Source organism: Mastigoproctus giganteus, chromosome 8 (genome assembly GCF_048544385.1).
Source record: "Mastigoproctus giganteus isolate SK-2022 chromosome 8, ASM4854438v1, whole genome shotgun sequence".
Taxonomy (NCBI): domain Eukaryota; kingdom Metazoa; phylum Arthropoda; class Arachnida; order Uropygi; family Thelyphonidae; genus Mastigoproctus; species Mastigoproctus giganteus.
Window position 1 is genome coordinate 86360375 of NC_143582.1, and position 19281 is coordinate 86379655.

Below are 19281 nucleotides of genomic sequence, written 5' to 3' on the forward strand. Positions count from 1 at the left end.
TTCAGGCGAAGATAGCAAGGTTTTCCCCTCCCGGAACTCGGATTTTTCATCCAGGCAAACCGACCAACAACAACACACGCAGCTTATGGACATAATACGCATGCATGGATAAGGATGTTGTCGGGTACTGCCATTTATTCGTAGCGATCCAACTTATTAACTAAAGTTGGAGTAATCCGAGTTTAGTTAACAAGCTTCCCTCTTTTATGGAGTCTGAAATACAGATCAAGTGAATGAGAGGAAACAGGTGATTCTTTAAAAGCAAATGCATGCCAATTTTGAAGCGCCTTCAGACATTATTCTAGATGGAAATGACATCAATCTGTAAATACCACTATGACCAGTACACAGATCCGGAGCCTAACAATGGTTTTAGAAATGGCTTTAAAAATGAGAGGAAAGGGCCTGCGCTTGAATCTGCTTTAGAAGGGGCTAGCTTACGGAACGTTTTTCTTGCCAGAGCTGAATTAATCCGTCTCGAACTTTATTCGGGAGGAAATTAAAGCCAATTGCAATTTACAGACACACTATACCGTGCTACTGATGCCCCAAGTACTCAAATGCCTGGACAAATTCAAAACAACTAAAACTAAGCCAACCTTTTATCTAAATAAAGATTTTAGGCGCAGTAGTAGAAATACGTGGAACAACAAACCCTGATTTTGATATTATGTATTTTGACATTATGCATTAACGCAGAGGTTCCCAAAGTGCGTGGCAACCCCCCCCCCCCCCCCCTTGTGGACAAACATCCACGAACACTGCTCTTAAGAATGAGAGATATCAAATAGAAAATATGCTGGACAAGAATGAATTTTGCCTCAGTTATCCGAATTTTTAAACTAGTTAAGATGCCTCCAGGCCAGTTTTTAGTTAGGCAGCAAGGTCCGACTAATCAGCAGACTTAAAATTAGTAATAACACTAAAACATTAGAATTTTCACTTAGCCAGGGTAGAAATAAACCAAAGATCTAAAAAGCAGGCACCACTTCCTCCAATACGGATCGAAAAGTACCATCTATATAAGATTATGACTATACCAAAGGTTTCGAAATTGGTGATATTACAGTATACTGTAAAAGATCGACCCTGCTCAAGAGAGTGTGAAAGATTTAACTCTTCAGCAATAAAGGAGATAAAAAAAAAAAAAGGGAAGGAACCGTAACTCTTTCAATAAAACCTTCCAGAAGATATCTCTAAAGGCACTGGTGGAGGCAAATGAAATCTGAGTAAAAAGGCTTTCGAAAGTTAAACAGGGCTCGACATTAGTAAAGTAAAGCAATTCCCTCATCGGTTGCTTCTATCACTTCTAAAAACAGTGTGGGCATTGGAGCTAATTCATTATGATGAATACCAGAATTCAGGGACGTTTCAAGGTGTAATTCTATCGAAAAAGGTAGAAAGCAAAAGAAAGGGATGAAAATAAACCACCGCTACGAATATTTAGAGCACAAACACTTGGGAGCGGCTTCGCAGTTGAGGCCTGTCACGTGCTGCTACTGCTGGTCACTTGCCACAACAGGGACCTCACTCTTCATATGTCTTGCACGACACGGATAAATGATAAGGCTATCAGACAAAAAAATTGCCTCAGAGAATTTTCTTTGTTCAACCAGACACCTAGAAAAGTAACCTGTAGACAAACCCCCCCCCCCGACTAAGGTAGGAACACAGGACGTCCATTTGTTGTGTTCAATCCAGATATGAAATTATTCTCGGGTTTTTGGTAAAGACTGAAACTGAAATGAGCCCTACAAAAATGTCTCCTCGATTCTTGCGAAAGAGTTAACGTGGCCCAAGGGTAAATTGCTTTCCGGGGATTTCAACACGATCCCCTACTGGTCTCTCGAAAGGCTAGGTCTAGCAGAGGGCCGACCTGTTCTACGCTCCAAGACGCCCAAATTCAAATCAGCTGGTGCACCCTGCATTGTAGGACTCCCCTAACTGGAGGCTTCTCGAACTTCGGAGGTATCTGAAAGGGATGCATGCTCGTCCGTATTCTGGTGAATACCTTCACTATGCTCATGTCTACTGCATGAACTGCCTTAATTTGTAAACAAAAAAAGCTCTGCGTGTTTGATTTTATCTACCAAGCTTATTTCATTTGAAACGAGCCCGTCCGTATATTTCACTGATAGAGCACGCCTATTAAATGTGATTGAGAAGCGGTTAAATTTGTTGTTGCCTTTAATGATGAGAAACACGTCAAATTGGAGGACCAAAACTGTCATTAAGGTATATCTAATATATTTTACTCCTTCGCAGATAGTGGACATTTCAGAAACATTCATATGACAATCTATTTGCGGACTAACGTTGGTAACTACGGCAGGCTGAGAGAAACATTTTAACCATCAACCCTAATTTAAAAAGGCCCCCACACTACCCTAACGTTTCTATGTGCTATATTTAGTGAAGGTATTTATAACTATTAAGAACATGATTAGCATAGTAGAGTGCCTAGCAAATCAGAATTTTAAAATAAGAAATAATACTAATTTCTTGGGACTAAAAAATTAATATAATTATTAATTTTTATTAATAAATAAGTTAAATTTATTTGCATTCTTTCTATATCGTTTTTTCAAAAAGCAACGGTAAGGTAAAAAACTAAATTTTTCCCATTACCGTTGCTTTTCTTGCAAAAAATGAAGGATTCGCTCAAAATTACTCAAGATTCTGAAAGCTAAAATATATTAAACACCAATTTTAAATTAACAGCACGTAGTTAAAAGTCGAGTAACTGAAACGAATAATTTTACAGTTAGCAACTGAGTTATTCCTGCGTTAATCTACTGCTTAAAATAATTGCAAAATTTTATGATATTTATTTATTCATTTAGCTTGAGGCACGGACCTTACCACAGGGAGGCATGATATGCTAGACGGGTTCGTTAAGCATAAATATCGGCACATATCACATTCATATCAGCACAAATGCAGTGCGCAGAACGCCACATGGCATGGGTTGCCAAGGTCGTGCAGAGGTCCACAAGACAATCATCCTGACTTATGACAAACACCGTCTAGTTTGGTGTCCCACCATCCTCGGACAGTAGGCCAATGGAAAGCTGCACGTTGTAGTAACGAGTCATGGTACAAGTCTACCAGTCGTGCCTCGGGTGCGGCGGATACCCGCAGAAAGCTAATTGCAGGACTGTATCGTCCCGACAATGAAGTTTGGCAGAAGAAGAGCATGATAGTCTGGGGCTGCTTTTCGTGGTTTGGACTAGGACCATTGGTTGTTTTGAACAAAGCCATTAATGCTAAGGTCCATCTAGACGTTCTGGACAATAACGTATTACCTACGTTGTGGCAGCAGGTCGGAGAAGGCCCATACCTATATCAGCAGGACAATGTAAAAGCCATACTACTTGGGTTGTGATCGTCTGACTGGTTTGATGACGGCGTCGAAAGGTTGGACTGGCCAGCCCAGGGTGCATGACCCGAATCCTACAGAGAAGCTCTAGGATGAATTGGATGTCAAGTGTGTGCGAGGTGAGACTGCCTAGAAAAGCGAGCTGAAGCCACTTTGAAGGCAGAAAATATCGGAGGCTATTTACAAAAACACTAGTGTTCCACGGAGAGTAGAAGCTATCATAAAGGCCAAAGGTGTCAGGTTCACAAGTTATTAGTTTTCCTTTAAATAAAAACCAAAATTTTTTTAAAAATGTATGCACCCCTCAGTACTTTTCTGGCATTTTTGCCTTCGATGTCCTCCTTTTTAAATTCACGTATCTGGTAACCCTAACTCAGCAAAATGTTTCCAGAACCTTCAAAGTAATTTGGTTTTTTTATTAAATAATTTAATTTCTTGCACATACGTTTTGAAACACTGTACCATAACTAAAGTGACCAGATCCTTAGCATTCCAATGCAGAACATCTAGGGGGGGGGGGGTTTCGACACCCCTACAAACAATTGACACAATTAAAAAAAAATTTTATATACAGTATAAAAAACGTTCACATACAAAATATAAATTAAATATATTGACTTCTTTGAACTAAACTTATAAAATTGACGTACTATCAAACTTCTTAAAAAACCAAACAAATATATATATATATATATACACACACACACATATATTCCCCCCCCCCCCAACCACAGAAAGGCTGAATTCAGTATACGGCACCCCACATGTTATGCTACGTAACAAACAGAGGGTTGCGTGAAGGATGTGAACTGAGAAAAAGAATTTTAATTAGAAGGGGAAAAAAAAAAAAAAAAACACATTAGAGGGGTCATGTTTTTAATCGATTTTCGTTTAGTGAAAAAAAGGCTGTTTTTTTTCTGAGAAATAATAATAATAAAAATAGATACTTCTTTTAACAATAAAAACAAGAGAAATTAAATAATAATTAAATATATATTTTCTGCTGAGTGAATTTTTCTTAATAATTATTCCTTATTTGCTATTTCTTCGTAGCCAGGTGGGCAGGAGCAGCAGTGCGTAGCACACGCTTCTTGATTAGACCGGGGTTCGAGCCCGTGACCACCAAATACGGAGGATGCGGAAAGGTCAGGGAATGACCACCGAATATCTCCGGAGCAATATAGCCTTAGTTGCTCCTAAAAGCCAAATAACAACAGCAAGAAGGGAGGGAGAACACATAAGACAGAGGCTTTTAAGGGGGTGTTCCCCTTGAAAAAGATATGAATAGCAATAAAAACAGATGTGAAATTGTACAGGTGTTATTCAACAGATAAGTCATAAATAAATCGGACATATTTCTACAATTCATTACAGAGACCTTCGAAACCAACCACGTGTCGCGTGATTTACAACAGTACTTATAATTGCATTGTGAACACTTTTACAATAAGTATGAAGGAAAATATGATGAAATATTTGCCTATAGTGTTACAAGCTTTTTTGACAACTGTTCCGTAAACTAACAAGTAATGTGCATTTATTACGAAAGTTAATACTTGTTGAACCTCTTTTGGGTGCATGTAGATGCTGTGGAAAGCCTGTTCCTCCTTCACAACAGCAGTAAGTTCCAACAATACAGAGGACTTCGCGAGCGAGTCTGAATCGGGCGTTTTAAACCCAGCCCAAATACACCCTTTTGTACTGATATCGGGATCTGTGATAACCGCAGCATTATCCCAATGCCACTGTCGGCCAACCATGGATCGTTATCGTGGTGAAGGTTGCAGGGATCGAGTTCCGAAAAAAACTGCTGCAGTGATTAACCCCCGCTTCTTTCTGGCCGTGAAGGGATTGTATAAGCAACTGTGTACTCTTCTTTGTATAATTAAGTGCATTTATTATTCACCTGTGAAGTTATTATTATTATTTGGTTTTTAGGAGCATTAGCCACTAAGGCCATATTGCTCCGGGGATATGCGATGGTCAACCCCTGACCATTTCGCATCCTCCGTATTTGGTGATCACGGGCTCGAACCCCGGTATAATCAAGAAGCGTATGCTACGCACTGCTGCTCCTGCCCACCTGGCTAAGGAGGCGCCTACCTGTGAAGTTTCCAGCGTTATGGTGTGAGGCTATTTCACGAGGTATGTTTTCAGTCCAATGGTTTCAGGACTGGATAATTTAAAATAATCAACACTTCTCCAGATCCGAAAACATCTATAAATTTGATGTATCGGACTCATCACTTCACAATACTGCTCTCCACTGATCAAGAGTCCAGCTTTGATTGGGAGGAGTATCATATGGAAATACGATGTCAAGCGATTGTTTTTTATATAAAAAGTGAGCTCTCACATTGATTTGGGGTGACGCGGGCATAACTTCCAAAATCCTTATTGGGTATGTTGGCTGCTAAACAACAGTAAGAGGAACCTCGCAGCCATTGCGCACCCAGAAATTGTTTGTTGGGTCTCGCGAGTTCCCAATTTAAGCGGGGGGACAGTCTTCAGGGTCTTAATGCGGGATCTTTAACTACGATATACCAGCGCACGCGGTATTCGTCACTAGTCACGAAGGAGGATTCTTCTTCTGCTTATACAGTTAGAGAAGAACAGCAATGACATTCCCCATTTTAGCCACTTCTTTGGTGATGCCATGGTTTTCCGGTACGAACTCTTCTCTGCCATGATGTCCCTTCTGATGTCACAACATAATTGTCGTGTCCAGGCAGCGGGAAACCTTCAAAATTTTCAATGTTATTTGCAATTTTCTTGACCCACTCACAGACCTGACATTGACTGAAGCACGGTTTCCATACTGAACTAATATTTTATGATACGTCGACCAGGTTTTTTCCTTCTACCTAAGGGCAATGTCAGTGGAACAGCGCATGCGCTCAGTGTTTCCAGAAGAATGAGGAAATAACGTGTCGCACAAGTTTTTTTTCTTTTGCCATAATTTACTGCGACTTTGCAGTTTGCATTTTAATATCTTCAATAAGTAGTTTGAAGAGATGAAATCCATATAGGGAAGTGCAGTGCAACGTGTCATCAAAAACAATTTTTGTTCTAATTAAACTTTTTCTTAAAAATCAACAGAGAATACCGTTAGTTATGAATGAGAGAAACGTAGAAGTTATTATAGTCGCAAATTAGTAGCGAAAAAAGAAAGAAAAAAAGTTAACGTACGCAATTTTAAGTTTATAACTGTTGTTGTTTAATGTAATTAAACGTTGGTAATATTAGACACTTATATGTGTAGGAGAATACGCTATTATTTATTTTCAATGGAGCACTTTCCATTTAAAAATAGAGTACAGAACATGATGACATTTTAAAGCATTAGATAGAAAAGGTTATAAAACATTACGCTAAGAGTAATTTTAGTCTTATAGGTTTTTTAAAGATTAAAACTAATAATGAATTTAATAATGAAGTTAAGCCACGTGAGAAGCCCGCCGTAGCCTAGTGGTCAGGCGCGCGGATGCATAAGTACACGTGCCTTGAGTGACCGGGGTTCAAGCCCGTGACTGCTGAATACGGTGCTGTTTCTTGTATTCTGTCTATCTCGTGAACTCCTCTGACCGTTTGGTCGTCCCGGAGTATAAACAGAAAATTTATTTATTATATATGTATTAAGAATTTTATTGAGAAGAACTCAATACATATTCTTAATAAGTTAAAGGCTACGTTTAGAGATAGTACAATACTACGATTCTTAATTAACCCTCACGAATGTGGAATACTTATTAGTTGGGATCAACTACTGACTGAATCAAATGTGCGTTCCACAATCGTGAGACTTGATGAAGAAGCGTAGTATAATTTTGAAACGTAACCCTTAACTTATTACAGTATGCTTTGCGATCTCACAAAAATTCTCAATACATAATCACGTGGTATTGGAGTGATCGCTTCATTATTAATTTCAATATTTAAAAAGTAAAAACACGTAACGCCTTTAATCTAATACAGCAGATTTTATATTTATTTACAAAAGTTTAAAGACCTTTCTCTCACAGTGACCCAAATTTTATTGAATATTGCTATTTTAAGGATTATTTTTCCAAACGGAAGTTGAATTGAGCAGTCTGTACAAACTTCCGGAGATCGCTTCAAACTGACCCAATGATATTTAATAAATATTATTAAAAAAATAAAAAATACTGTGTTTGAACAGGGCTGATCTGTTTCAACATCCCCTCCACCATACCCCACCCCTGTTGCTGGATGTCGCGGGAATTTTACACATAAACCAAGAACACTGAGAAGCAAATGGAGGGGGGAAAAAAAAAAAAACTCCACAGACTACATTTTATTACCTAAACGTCGATCGCTCAGCAGAAAGCAGTTAGATAATCAATCGTTCAAGCGCAGATAAAGAGGCGAGCGTTTTGTTACCCTTCTCGCACAAATCACCTACTTTTCCAAGTTTCTTTTACTTTTTTCTCAGTTACTTTTAAAAGTTATACTCTCACTACTGGCGCACATTTGTAGCTCCAAGAGACTAATCGACCATTTCGTTTCTATGGTAACAGTTACATGATTCATTCTTTGCAAAGGCTGCTTGTTGCAGGTTGTCAACCTTATCGACAGTCTGATTTACGACTATAAATGTTTCTCACCCAAACATTTTATTAGTTTTTTTTTTTTTTTTCCCTCTCTCCTCTATACTCAACGTCACGCAGAAGTGGCAATCAATTCAGAAGTAACAGTTTCATTAATTACTACTTTATTTATTTTACTTTGGAAATAAAAATTATAAAAAATATAAAAAGAAAACATGGTTATTCTTCTAACAAGCAGATTTTACAATGTAATATTTGTCAGGACATTTCAGTCTTTATAGGCATATATGATTACTCTTTCTATGAACAAAGCTTTAATAAAGAAGTCACAAAATTAATTTAGAGGTGTACTAAGGAAAATAGTTTTCTGAATAAAATTTTAAATATAAATAATATAAAATTGTCCGATTCATTAATTACATCAATTTACATAAAAAACTATATAAAATAAGTTATTGATGATTCCTATGATTTCTCATATTAACAATACGAAATTGGTGGCGGGTCCCGATTTCTAAAAAACGTTGGGTATTCCAGTTTATCTATTGCCAGTTTCAAGAGACAAATAACTGATCTGATTATTTCGTGGAAAACTACGCTAAATTTGCCACACTGAAAAATTAAAATCAATTTTACGGTGGACGAACTCCTCCGAAGTACTCACACGGATTACACGGACAAAAATTTCCTTAAAAAACTTTCCCGAGACGGTGTTTTCTATCGACTAATTATTACATGATAAAGAAAACTAGTGTTATGCTTTGTTTGGAAAATAACCCACAACCCCACCCCCCGAGACATGGATACAAAAAAAAAAAAAAAAAAAAAAAAAAACACGGCCAAACAATCGACCAGCTGTATTTCTTAATGCCGCCTTTGTTCTCAAGGATAAGTGCCAGTGGTCGGGAGACAGAGGACGCTGATCGAACACTTGCATTCTTTTACCCTCCTTCTGTCGGGAAGAGGAGGACAAGGAGGGTTGCTGCTAATGATGATGGATACCTGCGTCCACTGTTGGCTGCTGCTAACCACGCCTGAGCTTGCCAAACTGGGGAAGGAGGGGAGAGAAGGGAAGAAGGAGAAAAAAAAAAAAAAAGAAAGAAAAGCTAATTGAGAATCGTCGCACGTGCAGGGCGAATGCTTCGTAGGTTAACCGTCTAGACACTCACAGCTTCTCGGCCATCAAACCTTGGTCTTCACCTCCGTACAGTCCTTGAACAAAGCGCGGTGAAGGACGTTGAGTAGGTGCCCGATGGTATGTCTGTATTAGATGGAGAATTTCTTACCCAATCAACTTTTATAACAGTTCTAAGCCTATTGGAATTTGTCTTTAGAAGTTATCCGTCATCAATATATGGAATGTTAGAATTCCTTCCCATATTAACACAGGCATGACATTATGAAACGCAATTTATCAAAGATTGGTTGGTGATAAATCTGATCGATCACAGATGGTAAAGAAGTTTCTGGTGGCTCAGTCACGCTCCAACTTGATGTGATGTTCAATGGCTCTCTCAAATATAGTTCAAAGGCATTAGGATTTCAGTTTACATACACAGAATATCCCCGACTGCCCTTTCCTTCATTCATATAACAAACCGATGCACATCAAGCTGGAGCTGCCACGTCCCAGCAATAAATAATATCTGATACTGCACTTCGGAGTCTTCCAAAGCAGTATCTAAATTTTAATGACTGAAATATGCCAAAATGTTAATACATAAAATGTAATGATTAAAATATTTGTTAATATTTCAATGTAACCGCTTGTGTGTTTATGATTAACATGTAGGTACCTTTTATCGTTTTTCAAGTTTACATGTTTGTAGATTATACCCACCCCCTTCCTCGGTCCCATAAATATATACACCGCATACGGATACATGCTTTTTAAGTGGGGCGCGTTATTAAAACGTCACATCAGCTCAGCAGGGTAATATTTAGTATGGCACTTTAAAACATTCTAGTAGGCACAATACTCCTTTAATAAAAAATCATTTGAGTGCTTAAGATGTGTATTTAGTAAAACATTTTTATAGATGAGATTCTAAAAGTATGTAAACACAGAATTATCATATGTAATAATTTAATTCATAAAAAGTATATAAAAATAATAATAAGTTAATTAATATATGTGATATAGCAGCTTGAGATTTTTTTTTTCTTTTGTTTATTTTCTGGAAACTGTTGGGCGTGTTAATGTTCATCTTAAATATAATAAAACATAATTTTATTTAATCTCCATTGTGTTACACAGAGAAGATATATAGCAATATTTATGATTTATATATATATGTATATTTAAAAAAAACTGAAATAAGCAACGACTTTTATACGAGAACCGAGAAAAATTTCGTTTCTGCGCATCCACCACACTGCTAATTCATTCTTCCAAAACACCGCATGGAAACAAGCATAATATCCAGTGCTTCAGCTACAATATACAAATATGGATTGACCACGTATGAAAAAATAGATAACAATACTAAATAATACCTTGATCAAAATAATAATAATTACAAGATTTCTAATGGTTCGATTTTAATGAAATTTGGAATGCTTCGACAAATCTTTCTAACAGGCCCAAATATTCTCGTGACAATCGGTCCATCTTGATCGAGTTATTATATGCGGACAGACGGTCAAAAGACGCATTATTCATATATGGTAACGAGCCTAAAACAATCAGAATATCAAAAGATACAAAATAATGTATTTCTAAATGGAAAAAGCCCTTCGATTACGTGGAGATTTCAAATCTCGGAGATGTATTCCCTCCCAGTACGGTACACCCCTTAATTGCCTAAGTATATTTTATCGCTCCCAAAGAAAAGACATCGATAATAAAATTCCCCTTTGCTGTCTCTTAGAACACGAATTACAACTTAGGTGGCGGTAGAAATTGAATTTGTAAATGATACTTGAACATACAATCTGAAATTCAGATTATCATGGAAATGAAGTGGCACATTCGAGTTACACGAACAATTTCTTACAGTAACGATTTTCATTTATCGCAATCTTCTCTTGCTTTCTGTGAAGGCCAAAGCGTACTTATATCAGATATAAATATTTAAATATCTTACAAATGAAGTGGATGGAAGAAACAAAAAACAATAAAAATAAGAGAAACTACAATTAGTGAATAATGACCGGAAAGGATTTGCATTCACCAACAAACGTCAATTTCACGCGAAAGGCAAAGACGTTACGCAACAATAAGAATGTAGTCAACAATAGAAAATTCCAACAATAACAATCGGTCAGCATTATGACGTTGTTTGAGCGAAACTTTATAGCAAATTTAATACGAGGTGGGGTTAGAGGCGTTTAGGGTGTTATCACCCGACTTTCTTTTCTCATTAAGATATTTAATTAGTATCAAAATTATGGGAGACGCCGACTTGCCACTTCCGGTTGAAGCTGAACAAGAATTGGATTACGAACAAAGGCTAAATGAGCTGGAAGACAATCTAGAGGACGAATTAGACTCAATATATAACATGTTTGCTATGATGACGGAACGCACAGAAGAGCTAGCCTCATCGAGCAAGTTCCAGGAGAAGGTCTGGTTGGCTTTCGCTGCTTTCAACATACTTGTGATCCCTGCGCTGATAGCGCTGAGTTTTGGCCACCTCACTCAGAACAAAGTTTTATCGCTGGATATTCAATTACTGTACCACATATTTATGGCTATGCTCACAGTGACGTCACTGCTGCTAGGCCTGCCTCTCTACCTGTACGCTCTATACGACCTCGATGTCTTTAACAGACAGCTCGCGGATAACAAGTGCCCCACGTGCGGAGGATACCGAAGCATTTTTGATTATCCAGAAGACCAAGTCGATGCCGATGACGCAGACGTTGAAGACGAAGTTCAGACGGACCACTCGGAAGAAATACAGGAACACAGCGATTCTTTGTCTTCCAGTATCGGCAACTCCACGAGCGAAGAAGAAGCGAATGATTCTGCCTTTGTGAATGATGACAACATCTCGGGAGAAGATCAGCCCGAACAACCAGCAGAATAAAGAGAGGAAACAAGTTGGCCCATACAAATTCTTTGAGGTCAGTGTAGTACTCTTTGATAAGTAACTGTGACACCATCGGCGCACTCCACAACGCGAAGAAATGGCTTCATACTGATAAATCAAACTACTTAGCATCTGTACTCAACCAATTAGGTTCTCACAATAAAAATTATAACCCCCCCTTTCAATTTGTCAAAAAGTTAACTTACCCACAGACACCACACAACGAAGCAGTTGACAGATGTCAGGCAGATATGCTCCGATAATCTCGTGTTTCTTCGAGCCTGGAACCAAAAAAGAAATAGAGATTAATGATAAGGTTCCAGAGAGCGGGATAAAAAAAAAAAAACAAAAAAACAAAAAAAGAAAGCTTATGTTAAGAATACACAGTCTCTAGCCAACGATCCGAAAATGCGGTATTTGACTGCTGATAGGGCATGAACCGTACCCTCCCCCAACCTTCTCGGCAAACGTGGTACTACCAATTAAGTCCAATAAGAATTTCAATGCACATTTAGCCGGGGGGAAATCATTACCAAACGTAAATCAAGTGACATTTCAAACCATGCTAATAACACGTCCACTACTATGGATATCACATATTTAGATAAATATCATTGCAACTGCTTAGCACGCGCGTGCCAAATGTAGGTTGCTTGAGGAGAGAGAGAGAGAGAGAGAGAGAGAGAGAGGTTATGGAAAGTGAAAGGTCATAACGGGCAGCCATCTTTGTATAGAGATGTATTGGAATGCGTCCAATAGCTGAACAACAGAACTCAATGAATAATGCATCCATTGAACAAGAAAAAATATATATAGAGATTCACTTCGAATATGGAGTTTTCCATGTTATAGCGCTCTTCGAGATTATTTATCTCGATCGCAGAATAAAGGAAGTGTTTGTGTGAGTGGGAAACACGAAAGAGGCATCGTGAAAAATATACACAGGTTTCTAAATGTTTCCCATAAGCCGTTGATTATAGAGCTGTACCGATGCCAAATTCTTTTATAGTTCGCAATTATTTCTATAAACAGGTTTGCCGAATGCGCGCGCGAAAACATCTTTTTAATAATACTGCGACCCATTCAAAAAACTCCCACGTATACTCACCAAATGAGCAAATTATTCTTTAAAATATAACTCGTTAAAACTTTTTTGACTTTCGAAAAGCTGGAGGAAAAACAAGTTTATTTATTTATTTATTTATTTGGCCAAAAGAGGAAAAAAACTGTAATCTTTTTGCAAAAAACAGGAGAAAGAAACGCATAAAAAACTTTAATAAATCTGCTTCATTAAAATCCACGCACAGTGAACTACAATTTATTTTTCACAGGCACATTTTATACTAAAATACCGCCGTAGGATTTCAGTTTGGTTTTCTTTTTTTTTTTTTTTTATTAGACCAACTGATTTTGATGATTTCAAGAAAGAGAATACTGCAGGCTTTCCCCTCATCAGAAATGATGAGTCAAAGTTTTGGTCTAGCAATTAGCCCACTGTCTAGATTTGGTTGTCGAGATCATTTCCAAAATTTCATCAGGCAAGATGATCTGACGAGGCATTCTTTTTTTTTTTCTAAACTTGACTGAATATCCTTCCACACTCAGTATCTAGGAGGAATTGTTAAAATGCTAAGCATAATTTGATATATTTCGAGCATCTTTGTGAACTTTGTCAGTTCTCCGGTTCTCAAGGACTAGTTCTCAAGGACCAGTGTGCATCAATTCTTTATTCTTTCATTATATTGAAAGAAGAAACGCACAGAATTTTTAAATCATTCCGATTTTAATATACTTTTAATATTTTTGCGAAAAGAAAAAAAAGATTGAAAAAACTATTATTGCAAAAGACAGGGAACGATGCAACGAACTTTGATACGACGGCGAATCAGAGAAGGAGTAAAAACCGAGTCAAGACTCCATCATAAACCCTCAGAAGTTGGCAGCAATGTAAGCTTCCAACTCTCCGAGTACTGTATACTTCAAAATCTGTATGAAATCGTATAATATAAAACAACTACTTATTTGATCATAAAAATAATCATATCACACCCTTAAATTTCTAATAAAATTTCACACAAATATATTATAAACATTAATAAAATTTATTAAATTCGAAAACTGTTAATTAGCAATTACTCAAATGCTAATAAATACATTTCCAAATATATTGAATGCACTTATTTATTCCCAGTTAACACAATTCTACAACCGGTTTATATCTTTAGAGCAGCAGTAGTTGATTTTAGCCTAGCGGAACTACTATACTAAATTGATTACATTTTCACATAGATAGGGGTCGAGGGGGGCGAGTCGGCACCACTGGGCCCACATGTCGTGTAAGGCAACTCTGGGCAACTGATCAAATGGCTAGGGTCCTGGAAATAGGGTTGATGAGGTGTCAAATAGCACATGGATTCTATCGTCAACGATCTTATCATAAAGAAACCACTCTTACAGAATGGGGTCATACTACTTAAATAATATAGTCCCATTGGGGGGGGGGCTAGAGCAGTGTTTTCGGAAATCATCGAAGTTCAATCATCATAGAGCAGGGAAAAAAAAGGAGGGGAGCTATCCGGGACCGCCGCTGCAAAGGCCAGTTGGTCGTCCCACACCATTCCAAGATCCTCATATTTTCGAATGCAGATAAAGCAGAATCTTTAATAAGCTACAATAGACAGATATATTCATGGTTTCGTCGATTATAACCAAAGGATGAAGTCCAAACCATGTGAGAAAGGTCCACACCATCACCGCTGAGCTTCATTGTAGACGTAACAGTCTGAGTGAAATCATTCTTCGGGCATATGCAACATCTAGGTGTGCATCCGATGCTCAGGACGTGCTAAGTGATTCGTCAACCCCACATTACGTTCTGCCACTGACGTAATATTCAAAGCTTCCATTCTCACTATGAGGACAGACTGCGATATGCAGTGCTGGGAGCGCATTGGACTCTGCTTATCCTACACTTAACCTAGTTCTGTCAACTAATCCTCGCGTCAACTCATTAAGGGTTCCTCAATGATTTCCTCTCACTATCCCTTCAACTGCTGACATGCTTTGGAGAACGTCAATGGAGGTTGCTTGGCTTAGGATGGATGGTCGTATCACTTTCTCATGGCATACAATGTTTTGAATATTTTATTCTAGGCATCCCCCACATGGGCTACAAAAGTCCATGTGAGGGATGCCGTTCTGTTCCATTTCCTTGTCGTTGAGTGCACAATCCTTCGATATCTACTTTTATCTGGTCCTGCCATCTGCCTGTCATGTGACCTTTGGAATATAAAGGAAAATTCTCGATTTTTTTCTTACATGAATCTTCAAGCAGAGAAAATAAAAGGTGGCACTTGTCATGTGCGACTTTATTAAAAGCAATAACCACTTCTAAGGTTAAAAAGGAGGGAGTTTTGTTTTTCTCAAAGCTGACTATAGTGGTCTTAGACATTTCAAAATTCTTTCCAGTGAGATGAACTGATGCTTTTAACAGACACAAATACCAAGTATTCAGGAAAGTAATGGAAGTTAACAAAAATTTTCATACCACCAAATACTGTTGAAGGTATAGAAAAAAACGGGTTTCAGATGAACTGAAGAGTTTGGTGGCAGAGAAGAAAATCGTTACTCAGGATTTGATATGCTAAGGCAGATTATGAAAATTTCTTTCGCTAACAGAACAGAAAAGTATAAAAGAATTCCTCGATATGTTAACAGTAGAAGAACAGGGATGAATCACATTGGCTATCGATATCAAATGAACCAAAGTATTGCAGATTCCATACAAGCTGCTGATAAACTGAATAAATATTTTGTGTCTACCGTGAAAAGTCTAGCACTGGTTGGAAGTTGAATTAGTTTGATACGGGTAACTGAGAGGAAACTGGAAGACATACCGTTGTAACTAAAAGTAAGTGAGGCATGTTGCCGATGAAATTTATCTAACTGCATTAAAATAAACGAAAAAAAAAAAATCTCTTAGCCAAAATAACGACAATATTCTTGGATTCAGCGGAATTCTCTCCACAATACAGGTGAGCAAATGTCTCTCCTGTTTATAGGGTCGTACGAAAGGAAATTTACAGAACTAAGTTTGATTTCTGTTGCACGGAAAATTCATGGATATCAGTGAAAGAAATAATATACAATATAAGGAAACACCATGCCTGAGCAATCTGTGTCGTTACTATAAGGAAGACACAAAAGGATCCGTATGGAAATAATATTTTGATAGCATATACATACACTGCTCTATAAAATTAACAGAACACGTAGAAAAGGTAGTGTGTAACTCACGCAGCTTGCGATGAGGAGGAACAAAATTTGGTATGGTGGTGGTGTACTACGATAGAATAACAATGAAATGAGGAGACAGCGAGAAACTTCGGACAGGCATAAGGGACATTTATAGGGGTTGTATAAGAATTACCAAAAACGTCACATTATAGACATCGATACAAGATGCTCGAAAATATGGTCACGTAACATCAGTGCGGCGTATGATCCCCTCCAACGGCTAAACAGGCCCGACAGCGGTGAAGCATGCTTGATACAAGGGTGTCTATAAGACATATGTGATAGCAAATCCCATTCTTCCACCGCAGACCTTAACTCACCGGATGACCGAAAAGTTGGCTGCCGGTGTGCAATGCGACACCAAAGTGCGTCCCACACATGTTCGATCGGATTTAAATCTGGTGATCGTGCTGGCCACGATAAAAAATAAATTTTTCTGTTTATACTCCGGCACGACAACCAAGTCAGTAGAGTTTACAATAAATCGTCAATACAAATATTTATCGTATTTAGTAGTCACGGGCTTGAACCCCGGTCCACTCAAGGAACGCGTGCTATGCACTCTCGCTCCTGACCGTCACGACGGTCAGGAGCGAGAGTGACGGCTACGTTAGTCCTGACGGCTACGTCAGGCCTAAATATAGTCGTTGGATATCTTCAGTTTCAAGATATTCCTCCGCCATTTGAGCTCCTCTATGTGCAGTGGCGTTGTCGTGCATGAAAAGGAAACTTCCTTTCAGCAAAGCTTCTGATACTGCTCCACATCGAAGGCTACTAAACGAATTGGAGCAGTATGGCACTGTGGAAGAGTTACTTCCATGGATAAAGGGATGGTAAAGTGGAAGAAGACAAAGAGTAAATAGCCGCTGCTCTTCATGAACTAAAATTATGAGTGGAGTAACACGGGGTTGTGTGTCAGGTCTCCATACTTTATTAATGACAGCTGCTTAAGTTTTTCAAGTTTGATATCTAACTTTTTTGAAACCTAATGGGACCTGAATCCTGTATACAGGGACATCGAGTTGTTGCTGATGAATAGGAATAACGTTTAGATGTTTTGTAAAAACTCTATATTTGTACAGGGGCATCTGTCATGTACTGTAATTGTATGAGTATGCCTGTAGCCCACGAGGTGTAGCAAAGTTCCCAGACTAGCGCAGTTGGGCGCAAAACTTCATAAAAATTGCGGCAACAGATCGTCGTCTGACCCTCACAATGATGGCTGATGAGGTGGATATAAATAAAATTCCTAAAATTTTGCACTATGATTTAGGGAAAAATAAGGTCTGTACAAAATTTGTGAGGCACCGCCTCAGGATGAGTAGAAGCAATGAAGGGTTCTTCCAACTTTATCAAGACAATCCTAATTTTCTTTACTGTATTGTCACTGGAAAGGAATGTTGAGTGTTTCAGTACAACGCAGAAACGAAGCGTCAGAGTGGACTTTAAAATAATCACCAAGGCCCAAAATGTTTATTTTATACAGGTCTAGGATCAAGACGATGCTGATCACGTTTTTTGACATACAATGTGTGATTCACAAGGAATATGTACCTAGGGAAAATCAATGCTGTGTGTTCGTACAGGTGCTTCAGAGACTATTGAAGCGCATTTCTCGGGTAAGGCCGCAATTTCGAGAAAAAGGCAGCAGATCCTTGTTTCACGACAATGCCCCGCCCATTCCGCACTTGTAAAGACATTTCTGATTAAACACAGCATTGCACGAATTAACCATCCACCCTACTCTCCCGTTCTAGCTCCAGCGGACATCATCCTATTTCCCAGGGTGACAACTGCCCTCAGAGGAAAGAGATTTCAGGATATTGAGGATATAAACAGAAAAGTAATCGTAGCGCAAATGAATATCTCGTTGCAAGACTTGATAGCAGATATCCCAGAAAAACGTACCATTTAGGCAGCACTAAACTCAAGTAGCACAATCATTCCTAGGAACAAGACCTAGAAGTACCCGTGCAATTTGAAATGAAATTTTCTGAACAGTAGAAGTCTATTACTTGTTTCAACGGAAAAACTATAAGGGATGGAAAAATGAAATTCTGTCGTTGCTGTTAGTTTTCTTCCTTTCATTATTTCACGAATGGTAACATTTATGGAGGTGACGTCCCAATGCATGTTTAGAGGGCAATAGGTTTACTCCATAGTTCATCCATGCACAAGAAAGAGGAGTTATTTATTTAAAAACTAGAATTAAATTAAATAATAATCAGAACCTTAAGAATTATTCATCAGTCTTCCTTTGCCTAGGAAGGACGGATGGGGACACATTTTGCAAAACGTGCAATAAACAGGGTGGTCCATACGTCAGATTACCGAGAAGAGATGTAATTTATTCAGAAGCTAATTACTGAAAACAGTTTGAACAATTCATTTGAATGTCATAAATAACACGACGTAAAAATACTATTAATAAAATTAATAAAACATAATTACAATTTTTTTTGAAATTCAAAGTTTTCTTTCTTCCATCTCCTCAAAAGAAAATTTATTAAATTTGTTACCAACTAGGCAAGAGGTTGTTTAGCATGTTACTTCGGCTTAAAAAGTTAATAACAGATGTAACAAAATAAGTGTAATTGTTTCTTATATACATTTTGTAGGGCGAATCCCACGCTGTCATTGATCTTTCTTTAGTGTCAATAGTTTCGCGGCAGTCGAAGGTTTTTGTGTTTAAGACCTTTACTTCCCCCCGAATCCAAGGATGCTCTCATAATTATGGTTAAGGGTTTAAGATTTACCCCATCCCCCGAACCAAGCATGCTCTCATAATTATGGCCAAGGGTTTGAGATTTACCCCACCCCCGAACCAAGGATGCTCTCATAATTATGGCTAAGGGTTTGCTTACTCCTTTAATATAATTGGTTAGATTCCCTCCACCCTAGGGGCCTTTCTTATATTTATTCATTAGCATAATACGTTTATTTATTTATTATTTTTATTTTATTTATTTGTTTCTTATTTTATTTTTATTTCATTTTTGCAATT

The 19281-nt window shown here is 38.0% G+C and overlaps 1 protein-coding gene across 1 annotated transcript in view; it reads right to left on the reverse strand.

Annotated features, from left to right (window-relative positions):
* The window catches only part of LOC150081696 (zinc finger MIZ domain-containing protein 1-like), an 811610-nt gene that overhangs the window by 637753 nt on the left and 154576 nt on the right, over positions 1-19281 (reverse strand). Inside the window, exon 2 of the mRNA XM_090378811.1 lies at positions 12188-12262. The gene's annotated coding sequence lies outside the window, so the exon portion shown is untranslated. The remainder of the gene's footprint in view (positions 1-12187; positions 12263-19281) is intronic.